This window comes from Apis laboriosa, unplaced genomic scaffold (genome assembly GCF_014066325.1).
Source record: "Apis laboriosa isolate Shangri-la unplaced genomic scaffold, ASM1406632v1 scaffold16_cov148, whole genome shotgun sequence".
Taxonomy (NCBI): Eukaryota; Metazoa; Arthropoda; class Insecta; order Hymenoptera; family Apidae; genus Apis; species Apis laboriosa.
In genome coordinates, this window is record NW_025222129.1 from 3,062,426 (window position 1) to 3,075,030 (window position 12,605).

The 12,605-nt window shown below is 34.3% G+C and overlaps 1 protein-coding gene across 3 annotated transcripts in view; it reads right to left on the bottom strand.

The window, feature by feature from the left end:
- Positions 1–12,605, bottom strand: part of LOC122711004 — a 52,328-nt gene that overhangs the window by 23,056 nt on the left and 16,667 nt on the right. The window contains exon 1 of one of the 3 annotated variants that reach the window (XM_043929339.1): positions 8,792–8,924. The exons of 1 other annotated variant lie outside the window; for it this stretch is intronic. The gene's annotated coding sequence lies outside the window, so the exon portion shown is untranslated. Of the gene's footprint in view, positions 1–830; positions 1,234–8,791; positions 8,925–12,605 lie in introns of those variants that run through there. One more of the 3 variants, XM_043929342.1, reaches the window with a different exon arrangement.

Below are 12,605 nucleotides of genomic sequence, written 5' to 3' on the forward strand. Positions count from 1 at the left end.
AGAAGAATTACCACCCGGCTAAGACCAGCCCGTGGATAGTCTAAACACAGAGAAGAGTGCTAACTCGATTTTTTACCACGGTAATATCGACGAGTCAACGATGAATCCGCGTAAACGCTCTCCTCGTCGCGATAAATTATGCATTCAAAAATGCCTGCCGTGCCTGCTTTTAAATATTTCTGGTTCGTTAACCCTAAACACGCGATGACCAGGCTTCCACCTTGACTCACAGTTATCACTGATTTAACGATCATTCAACCATCGAAAGAAATTCCAAACGAGAGGATCGCGTTCGGTATTTGCAAAGATTTGCAAGCAGATATAGCTTGGTGATTGCAGGCTGGGAGTCTTGGGTGTGTCCCATTCGTGGTACGAATTTAACCTATGCTATGAATCATGAAGGCGGTAAAAGCGTGCGAGTAATCGTGTCAGTGGTCTCACTTACGTTTGCCGACAAAGCGCGTTTATCGATTTATTTCAATTAAAAATTAAAGAACGGTAATTTCTAAACTAAGAAAATAAAACTTGTTCGAGTGTTTCTATGGAAAAAGTTTAGACAAAAATTAGATTCGAGGAAAGCCTGAGGATCTAAGACTCGATTTACAATGGTGATTCGATCACGGTGAGACCTCGATCGGCCGAATATTATACAACAACTCTTTGTTCGTGTCTGCGTTTCGATCTCAGTCACGCTCAAAAAGCTGAATAATATTTGAATGAATTGTATCCAGTAGTAGGGCCGGTTACTGGTACCGATTAAATCGATTCTTAGCCACGATACAATCAGAAATTTTAAACGAAACGAACTATTATAAGGATTGTTTCCATACCATTCGACGATATCCGAATACGAGTGGAACCTCTCTTTGATAGCTATTAAGAGGAGACTTGGAAAATGATTTTCCTTCGTTTTCCCAGCGCTAATGCACGCTATAATCCGTCCTCGACATGAATGATTCGTCTCTTGATGCTAGCCGCTGTATCCACAGGAAATTGAAGTCATTAATGCTCGAGCAAGAGACGAGATACGCCCATTGATCGTCGCTTCTTTCCACACGAACACGAACACTTTCTAGCCGAGGGGTCGAAATGCTTTTCACCGGGATCGGCAAGCGGAAGGCGTTATTATTTTTACGAAAGAATATCGTCGATCAAGGAGGATGGTCCCAATCCTAGGATTATCGTTATTAACCCATTAAGATGCGTGAAACTAGTGCTTTCTATCATGTCGTGTGTCTCCGATCGCGTTTCACGGCGGTTTCTAACGGAAGACTACTCCGTTTTCCACAAAAAGATACTAGATAATTATTTTTTCCCCACCGGTGAAACGACGCTTCGTTTTATGCTGGGACGATTTGCAAGGCAAGTTGCAGCTCGGAAAGGGGAAGTGGTCGTTTTACTTTTGTGACGAACCAACTGTCGCGCTCATCCTCCTCCTTGCGAATACTCCGCCTAAGAAATAACGAATAATCACCAAGTTATTCTCGTTTACGTATACGTTTTCGTATTCTCATTCTCGTATTGCGTAACACTAATTAACGTCAATTAAATTCCATTTCATCGACACGACGCCTCCTATTAATACATGACGGAAAAAATATATCGCCATGCATCGTATTTTCAATCGTTTCTCCGCTAAATTTTTTTTATCTTGCCTGTATCGTAACGAATTTTCGTCGAATTTGTTCCAAGCTAAACGTGCAATAGATATTTATTCGACGATACACGGTGCTATTAATTATTCATCGTCGCATTCACATTTATACGATCGAATCTTGCGTACCGTCTAATACATTTATGTACACGTATGTATCGTCTCGTTTGATTTCATTCTTATCAATTGTACTCGCTACCTAAATTCTCGTACGCGGTCAACGATGAACTCTTTCAATATCCATTGAACATCCTTACGTATATTTTGCGTCCATTTCCAAGAAACCGGTCTGAAATACACGTTTCCCGCTACCAGGTTTAGATACGCGTCCTCGCCTATCCGCGTCTATCCGGAGATGCTTTCGATTTTATACAATGCTCGGTAATCCAGTCGAAACGATCGAAAGGAGATCGCAAAGAAAGGATTGCGACGTTTTATTCTACGTCCTATATACCGTATCCTATACACTATATCTGTTAAACAAAAATTTATGATTTGAAGAAAAAGGTTGATACGAAAACTTCCTCTTTTTCCACGAAACACTGAGAAAAGAATAACTCGATCCTGTCGGGTGCCATTGTTTCTGCGATATTGCTAGAACGCGATGGAGAAACCGGTGGTTCGTGAAAGACATCGATTCCATCGGACAGAGGCATCGGTCCCGTCGTTGCTTGCCAGCTAGTGTCCATTGTGAGATCGTGTGCCGTTATGAATCTCTAGTTATAAAACGGATCCTTCGTCTGTCTGAGTTCCATCCCTCTCTCCTTCGTGAAGTGCATAACTGTATCTTTAACGCGGACACACGTGCACCGGTGTGTCGTCGAGGACGGAAATGAGGGAAAACGAGATACCAGAGGAAGAGAGAGAATGCTCGAATCCGGAATGATGTTTGGCAACGGGAACCAACAGAAATCTAATTTACAGGACCATATAAAGCGCTACCTCGATCTTGTTGCACCGTTACGTGCTTCGATTCCTCGCGTTTTGCAACGGCGCGGCGTTTATACTCCCGAGGAAGACCTGTCCATGCTCGCGCTTCTTGCACTCGCTCGCACGGAAGAAAAGAGGATCGTTGAAAATTTTAAAGACTTTCCGCATAGCGGAAACACGATGGATATAAAACGATCCAACGAGATACACCCCGTTATCGTTTCTCTTACTTTTAACTTCGGCTTGAGACGGGAAACGCGACGCGGTTGTAATTTTGCACCGACGATACTTTGCAATTCGGCAAGTTTACGTTTCTAATGATACGATTACATGGAGGAGCGGGATGATAGCGCACGACGATAAATCCCAACACATGGAAAATATAAATTTTGCAACGAGGCCAACGAGGCCTCGGATTGGATATTTTATCGAACGGGGTTGAAAGCGAGAGAAAATTCGTTCGTTCTCGGTGTAATAGCGAACATCGAGCGAGAACGACTGGGATTGTCGTGGCGTAACGAATCGCAGCGGGTCGTGAGAACGTTTCCTTGGGACAAGGGAAAACGATTTCGCGTACAAAATCGACACTTCCGCCGGCACGAGTGTATCTTTGTTCTGGCCAACGGACAAAGAAACGCGAAGTCACGGTTACATCGTTGGTGCATACAACAGGCAACTTGGTGCACTGTGAACGAGGCTTTAGGAACTCCGTGGTTGGAATGCCGAGTCGCCGTGTGTAACGGGCATGGAATGCGCGAGAGGAAGTCGTGCGCGCTCGCAGAAATTCACGTTCGATCGGCTGAAATTCAGCCACGCCAGCCTCATTCCCTATGCAAGACGAGGGCCACGGCATTGCTACACGTGCTTTTAACCACGTGATGTGTTTACACGGACCACTAGGAAACGACATAGAGGCGTCGTGATTGTATCCAATGGTGGTCTCGTGATTTATACGCGAATTACAAGTATTCCGTGGGATCTTTTCGAGAAGGATTAATCGAAGAGCTATTTCGAGCTGGACCGATCGAAATAATCACGCGATTGGGATGCAATGACATTCCACTTCTTACAAATAATACATATTATCATTGAACTAATTAAAGGACAAGCGTGTTTCGTTCCTCGCCACTTCTAATTTTTCGTTCATATTTTGAATTTCATATTTGAAAAGTCTATTTTCAATCCAATACGTAATTTCTCGTTAAGAGAAAATGCCAAATTTGGAATTGGAAAAAAACGACGAAAGATACTTGATGCGGTTGTCATTGTTACGCAATAGCTTTTACAATGAATCGATTGTACAGTAGCGGAAAGTAAACGTGAACGAACGATTATCTCGTTCCCGTGTTCCCGATCGTTCGATTTAATGGACCGTCCGCAGACCGTTTGCTCTCTTACTGCAAACCGATCGTCTGCTTCTTGCGTTTGGTCTTGAAAAACCTCTCAGACGCTTCCGGAAGCCGGTGGATAAATAAGATCTCGTAAAAACGGGGAACCACGGGTCCACGGTATGGATCGGCCTCTTTCGATCGCAACAAGAACGAGATACTCCGCTCTGTTATTCGCTCAACCTGAAAGAACATATACGTTTTGAATGCCGCTTTTTATAACATTTATACCAATTACACGCTCCATTTTCACGTCACATGGAAAAATAGTTCGACAAAGAAAAATTGGAAATCAAAACCAAGATCTTTTATACGCCGTGATCACTTTTTCGTTCGATATTTTTATCTTCGTAGCGTGGCTTTCGAATCGCTTGAATGGAAGATCATTCAACGTATCAACAAAGAAATAGCTTAACCATATAGATAATGAATCAGTTGAGCAAACAAATGTCACTCAAACATCGCGAGACTAGTTTGATCCGAGGAGATCTACATAGTAGACAATTACGAGTCGTTAAAAAATAATTCTATTTAATTAAATATTTCCAGTTGATGGACAGACGTTGCGATGGAAAGTTGATTTCGTACGCGACTTTCTTCTAATTAATCCAATGCGAGTGTGTCCCTGTTTCTCCTTGATTTTTCACTATGAAAACACGGAAATATAAATGGTTCTTGTATGTGTTTAATAATGTATTAACGCGGTCTCTAGCTTGAAACGGTAACGGTGAATGGAATCGAAAATAAGCGTTCCTAGGTGAGAGAGAAAAAATGTTAAGATGCGGCAGGTAATTGGACGCAGGTAATTAACGGATGATAATAACGATAATGATTACGGCGATGACGACGATAATAGTGGTATCGTTGTATTATATCCGTACCAGGAAAGTTTATGCGTAAGTCGCTTCGTTTCTCACATTTCTTTCAGTCAATCGACTAATTTATGGTTACCGTATCTTCTGTATTTTTAACCTTTAGATCATCTGGGAACCTGTTGCAGATGCATCAGCCTGTTGCTACTAGTAAGGGAAAAAGAAAAGAGAGAGAGAGAGAAAGACAGAAAAGAAAAATACTACGTGCACCGACAAGAAGAGGAAGAGGAAAAAGAAGTGTAGCACGTTGGATCAATGAGAGGCGCGTTGCACGCGCTTTCGCGATAATAAATATCTCGCCATTTATCACGTCAACTGATTACATGCGGCAAAACGTTACCGATTACCATTTTCCGGACAGATCGATTTACGATTTCAGTAATTTTCCCGGACGATCGTTCGCCGCTCACAACTCAACGGTTAAAAACGTTCTATAAAAATCACCCCATTCAAATGATTCGATTGCGTTTAAAAACCGAGGCAAATGCGTTTGTCCCGGCAATTAACGAGGAGGAAACTTTCTTATTAACTTTCTTCGAGGAGGAGCAACCACGGTGAAATTTTTACGCGGCCGTGGCGGAGAATAGAGAAAGAAATTGTCGCGTGTCGGCCGGCTTCTCCAATCGTCACGGTCTATATATCTTAATTTTTAGTTTTTATTGCTCCAACGATCTTTCAACTGGACGATCGACGTGTTTGCGCATCGCGTGCACGCGTATTATATTAGTTTCTAACAATTTAATTTTTTGACATACGTTACGGGAAAGTGATCGATGCGTCGAATGATATCGTCTCGGATCGTTGAAAATTAAACGAGCTGAAATACTATCTAATATCGATGAGATGTCCCTGAACTACTTTCCAATGGAATGCGAGGAAACCGTGTATTAATCTGAACCGGTCCGTTTAAGAAACGGAAATATAATATTCCGTTGCATCGGTTGCATTGATCGTTAAATGCGAGAAATTACAATATGAACGAGCACGACTTTGAAAGTTGCGAGATTAAATATAAAAAACAAAAATACCTGGTTTCTCTCGTTTTAATTACACCAAGAAATTAAGAGGCGTGCGAGTGCGTGAAGTTCAAGTACCCCACAAATTGATTCTAATCTATCGTTCTGGAATCGTGTATAGAAATTTATCATCGTTACACCCGTTATTTCATATCCGGATTATTATAAATATAACTCATGCATGTTCATTAACTCGACTTCAATAATTTACATTCTTAGATCTCGATTGCATATTGCTTTAATAGAGTAATTTCTTTCTCTCATTTTTTTTTATGATCGTGTTTAGTAAAACTTGTTTAGTCGATTTGATTTAAGCTCTTCGTATCTGACATTCAACTTTTGTTCCGAACCTCGGTTCTTTTCTAACTGTAATTCCACAGATATGCGTACACAGTTATTTATATAGTAGAAATTTAATCAATGCGACTGCATATAAATATTTATCATTGAAAGTAAAACGTGTTTCGAATTTGCCTTATCGTTCACATTAAATTGGAAGAATATCGCAATTCGTTTCGCTTCGAGTAATGTTGGTAGAAATTAACGAGCAATTTATTCTCTCCTATGTGGTAAAAGAATCGTGTTTCTTCGTTAATATATTAACATGTACGATCTAACGGAAGTTCTCAGGAAAACAATCCGATGTTTCCAAAATATGCGTTATTCGTTTATCTTATACTTATTATACCATCAAGTAATGTGAAGAGTATATTAGTATACTTTGTTCCTTGTGATCCAAGAAATAGAATAGAGGTTTTGTACTTTCAATCTCTGATAACATTAAAAGAATGTATAGTAAAAAATTCAATATTCGTATTCCAATTTCATTTCGCGTTATAAAGATATCAGTTATCGCAATATCGTTTGTCTGTAAATAAGATAGCTTCGTTACTACTTTCTACGATTAATCGATATGATGGTTATCTTTCATTTTTCGATTTATAATTATAAAGATAGACGATTAATATTCATTCATCAATGGGAGAATAAGAGAAAAATGCAATAGATTAGCTTAATAGATTATACATGTACTAATGTGTATATACTTTGCCGTTTTTTAAATGATAGAATCGATCGAACTAAATTCAAAGAAATTTATGATTGTTTCTTTCCAAGTCCTTTCCGGGATAATTCTGCTTGTTCCTCTCAGATCTCGTCAATCGTTCTGTTAGACGAAATGACCTGATCGAAGCTGTACGTCTTATGATTGGCTAGGTAACCAGGCCGTGGAATTGGTTTATTAGCATCAGAGGGAATTAAATTGCTCGGTATATCGTAAGTTGGTATCGAGTTATAAGTTACGTTTAACGAGTCATCATCAAAAGAATCCTCGTGCAATGTGAAACGGATAACAGCTGCATGAGGTAGAAGAAGGAGAAGAAAAAGTAGACAGTGCGTATTTACGTAAATTGGTGCGTATGCCGGCCAATAAAATCATTACGTTGAAATGTAGAATCTATGAGCACGAAATCGAAGCACCGTTATGTTACGTCCAGGATGGATCGAATGGCTAATTTATTTAAACCCGAAATGATAGTCATTTTCATTATCGGTGATTTTATTCCATGTAAAAGAGGATGAATCGTACACGTGTATTATAAATATTTTACGTCGCTTTCAGGCTACAGAGTATATCGTTACTATTTAAAATTATTTTTTACCTAATTTTCGACGAATCGAAAATATCGATAGAATCAATTGATACATGAAATATCCCTGACGTGAATCAACATCGAACAAAATTTCATTGTATGATTAATAATGATAATAATAATAATATCGAAACGGGATATTTTCTAGTCGTAGTAGGAAAAAAAATGATGGCGTAAGAAATTCTTATTATTTGTTATACTCGATTGCTTCTGTACCATTAATTTCTTCAAATATAAATAATTATTCGAGTTTGCGTTACCGATTCGCACGACTTCTATGTGTGTACATTCATGCAGTTACGCAATACTAGTTCACCGAGTTATTTAGTCACCAATGTGCACAAAACAAAGAAAGTAATTACCAAGAAGATGCTACTATGACAGTGTTAATTGAATCGATGTAGAAAATTTAACCACGCTTAAGACTTTGCTATAAGGCTAATAATTCTCCTTTGTCGATTCGACCAAGTTTCTTTATCCCACGAAATATTTCATAATTATTATTCATCGCGAATAGATCGTGGAAGAATAATAGTCCTGATTCCACGGCTTGTTTTCTTCTGAATAAAACTCATTCCACCGTGCAAGGGTTTTCATTGAAGAGAACAATAGTACTCCAATGTATTCCACGGTTGTGTATGCAACAAACAGGGGAATAATAACGTCAATGTAATCATTTGCCGAGAAAACGTGCCGAGTGATTTTGCATTAAGAAAAAAAACACGGTATTTTATAATTGCAATAATTGGCACAAAACTAACGATCACCGTTTTTTTTCGCAATGAACATAGACGCATTCTCTTCCGCTGATTTATTAGCAGAAGCTTCTCGTCACATGTGTATATGTATATAAAAACTACTTGCCCTGATTTGATATTGCGTGTTTTTTTTTTCGCAATCGATCGTGTATAAATGAAATTGCTCGTTAATTTTTTTTTCATAAACGAAAATACATTAGAGAGATAATCAAAATCAGCGTTTATTTAAAGAGATAGAACAAGGAAGTTCAAACGAGATCGTCATCATTGGGAAATATTTACAAAATAAAAAACATTAATGTCCTATGTTTATGTGAAATTATCTTCGGTAACATCTTGACCGATCCTTAAACACACCGTTATTTCTTAGATACAAAATCCAGTTTCTAAATTCTAATTTCTAAGAAACATTTATATACAGATAATCAAGCAATATCTAATTTTAAATTTCAATGATTCGTTTGATTATTCCACAATATTAATTTTGGAAAAAATCAAAAAACACAATGCAAAGATGTTACCTGAATTTCTTCTAAATCACACGTGTTCCGTGTTCAACCTTCCTGATACATAATTCAAAAGGCACATGAAATAAAATTCATTCACGAACTAACACGATGTAGATAAAAATTGATTTTCATTGTTGGAATAAAATAAAACTATCACAACTTTCGTTCACAATTTAAGTTTCGTGAAGGAAGAGACATTCGTTGACGCGATCCGCTCTTTAAGGCGACCGGAGGTTTACTGACACCGGCGCCTTCACCTGCTCGTAATGTAAGCCAGGTTTTAGTTTATCCTGTGATGCGTCACGTAGAGGGGTAGAAAGGACAAACGTGAAGAGTAAGTATTTATATGATCGATATTCAGTCGTTTTCTTATTATATGTACATACAATAAATACGATATAAATCTCGGAGTGGAACAGTGGAACTAGCTTTTCAAATAAATCTTCTTCAATAGCACAAGATAAATAATTATATTTATTATATGATTTTAATATTATATTAATATCGAAAATATTATTAATTTATAAATTCAGATATTAACGCTGTTTAGTTTAGTAGTTTTTAGTAATTTCTCGTATTTAATTATATTATATCAGATTATCTTAAACACGCAATAATGAAGAATTATAAGATTTTAAAAATCGGTGAATATTATATTCTGATATAGTTTGAAATAGAAGAATGAATTTTAAAATAATTTTATATAATATACAATTGATTTTTTATAGGTATATTAAAAGTTACGATAATGAAATATTAATTCTTATAAATAATAATAAGATAGAAATTTTCAACTCATTCTTCGAATATTATTTAGTTTAATACTGAATATGACCGCAAGAGTTCGCATGCTACCACGAGATTGAGAATTGGCGGGAAATACATAACGATGGTTAAAAAATCCCCATTATTTAAGAAAAAAATCATCGATATTATAAATGGATAAAATTATAAATATGTTACTTTACTACAAATAAATCTTTTATATTATTTTAATAAACACAAAATATAGATTTCATATTGTAAAAGCTTAAGAATCTTTTACTAGAATCATTTTCAACATTACCGATCCATCATAAATAAGATTATAATGCTAATTCTATAATTATAAATAACAACCGTAGCCAAGTAAATTATATATGAATACATATAATAAATATAATAAATATATAAATATATAATAAATATATAGAAATAAATGAAATTTTAATTTTATTTACTATTATTATTTTAAATTATATGTTCCTTTTATATTTTATCAATTCTAATAATATAATATAAATGATTTCAATTGAATAAATGATTTTAATAATTTTAAATTCAGCAAGATTAAGATAATTTAAATTTATAATCATATTTTTGAAGATTTTTTAATACTTGGAAATCACATATATATTCGAAACAATTACCAATTCTTACATATAATTTCTATTCTAATAATTATTCAAAAAACTATTCAAAAAATTAAAATATTTCATATTATAATATTAAAATAAATAAATTAAAAAATAAAAAATAAATAATACAAAATTGATATATATATAAAAAAAAATCTTTAAACTATGTATAAACAAAAATATATTGTAAATCTATCTACATACTTGCCTATTAATAATATCACACTATAGTTATTCTTACTCGATATGTCCAAATTACCGATACTAGAATCTACTAATTCTAATATTTGACATATAATAATAATTTATACAAGTAATAACGTGATTGATATAACTACAAATAAAAAAACAAAACAAATGTTCACATACAACACACATATTAAAATAGAGACACTGTTAACTCCTGGGCGTCGAGATGTTGAACTGAACGAGAAATAAATGTTGTCCACTATTTATAACTTTTTGGGAAGTAACGCTGAACCAATTAAATTCAAGTAAAAGTATGCTTGCCTGTGATTGGTGCAATGGTGCACATATTTTTGTTAAAATCGGTCTGTTCGAATTATCTTTTTTTGTAGCTTGCATTTTGCTACAAAATAATAATAATTTATAGAAATAACAAATGACAATGTAATTGATATATCTATTAATAAAAAAAATAAAACAAATATTTATATAGAATGCAGCAAAAATCTTCGACATCTTTTAGATATCAATAAATATTGAATCGAAGAATAAATGATGCCGAATATTTATAACCTATTCATTAACATTAAAAAACAACGTTAAATTATTTAAACTTAAACAAATTCATGTCTGTGATTGGAAAATATGTGCATTTATTTTTTCGAATTCGATTTATTCGAATTCTCTACTAATTCTAGCATTTGATATATAATAATAATTTGTTTAAGTAATAATGTGACTGACATTGTTAAATAAGAAAAAAAATAAAACAAGTGTTCGTATAATAATCTATAACCTCTGTCATCTCTTAGATATCCAGATGTTTAATTGAACAAGAAATAAATGTCAAATATTTATAATCTACAACATCTACATCATACTAGCATATAAAGAGAAGTAACAGTAAATTTATTAAATTCAAACAAATGCACGTCTGTCAATGAAACATTTGAGCATTTATTTTTTCGAATTCGAAGTGTTCGAATTATATACTAATTCAGTATTTGACATACAATAATAATTTGTACGAGTAATAATGTGATTGATGTAGCTATAAATAAAAGGATAAAACAAATTCATATAATAATACATAGCCAATTGTCAAATCTTAGAAGTCGAGATGTTGAACTGAACGAGAAATAAATGTTGTCCCCTATTTATAACTTTTTGGGAAGTAACGCTGAACCAATGAAATATAAGCAAAGGTATGCTTGCTTGTGATTGGTGCAATGGTGTACATATTTTTATTAAATTCGGTCGGTGTTCGAATTATCTTCTTTTGTAACTTGCATTTTGCTACTAAAATAATAATTTATAAAATATATCTATCAATAAAAGAATAAAACAAGTATTTGTATAAAATGCAACAAAAATCTTTTAGATATCGATAGATATTGAACTGATCGAAGAATAGATGCCGAATATTTATAACCTATATTTATTAACATTAGAAAGCAACGTTAAATTATTTTATTTAAACTTAAACAAATTCATATTTGTGATTGGAGAATATATGCATTTATTTTTTTCGAATGCGATCTATTTGACTTCTCTACTGATTCTAGCATTTGATATATAATAATAATTTATTTAAATAATAATGTGACTGACATTGTTAAATAAAAAAAAAAAATAAAACAAGTGTTCGTAGTAATCTATAACCTCTGTCATCTCTTAGATGTCCAGATGTTTAATTTAACAAGAAATAAATGTCAAATATTTATAATCTACAACATCTACATCATACTAGAATATAAAGGAAGTAACAATAAATTTATTAAAATCAAACAAATGCACGTCCGTCAATGAAACAGTTGAGCATTTATTTTTTCGAATTCGAAGTGTTCGAATTATATACTAATTCAGTATTTGACATACAATAATAATTTGTACGAGTAATAATGTGATTGATGTAGCTATAAATAAAAGGATAAAACAAATTCATATAATAATACATAGCCAATTGTCAAATCTTAGAAGTCGAAATGTTGAACTGAACGAGAAATAAATGTTGTCCCCTATTTATAACTTTTTAGGAAGTAACGCTGAACCAATGAAATACAAGCAAAGATATGCTTGTTTGTGATTGGTGCAATGGTGCACCTATTTTTGTTAAATTCGGTCAGTGTTCGAATTATCTTTTTTTGTAGCTTGCATTTTGCTACAAAATAATAATTTATAGAAATAACAAATAACAATGTAATTGATATATCTATCAATAAAAGGATAAAACAAGTATTTGT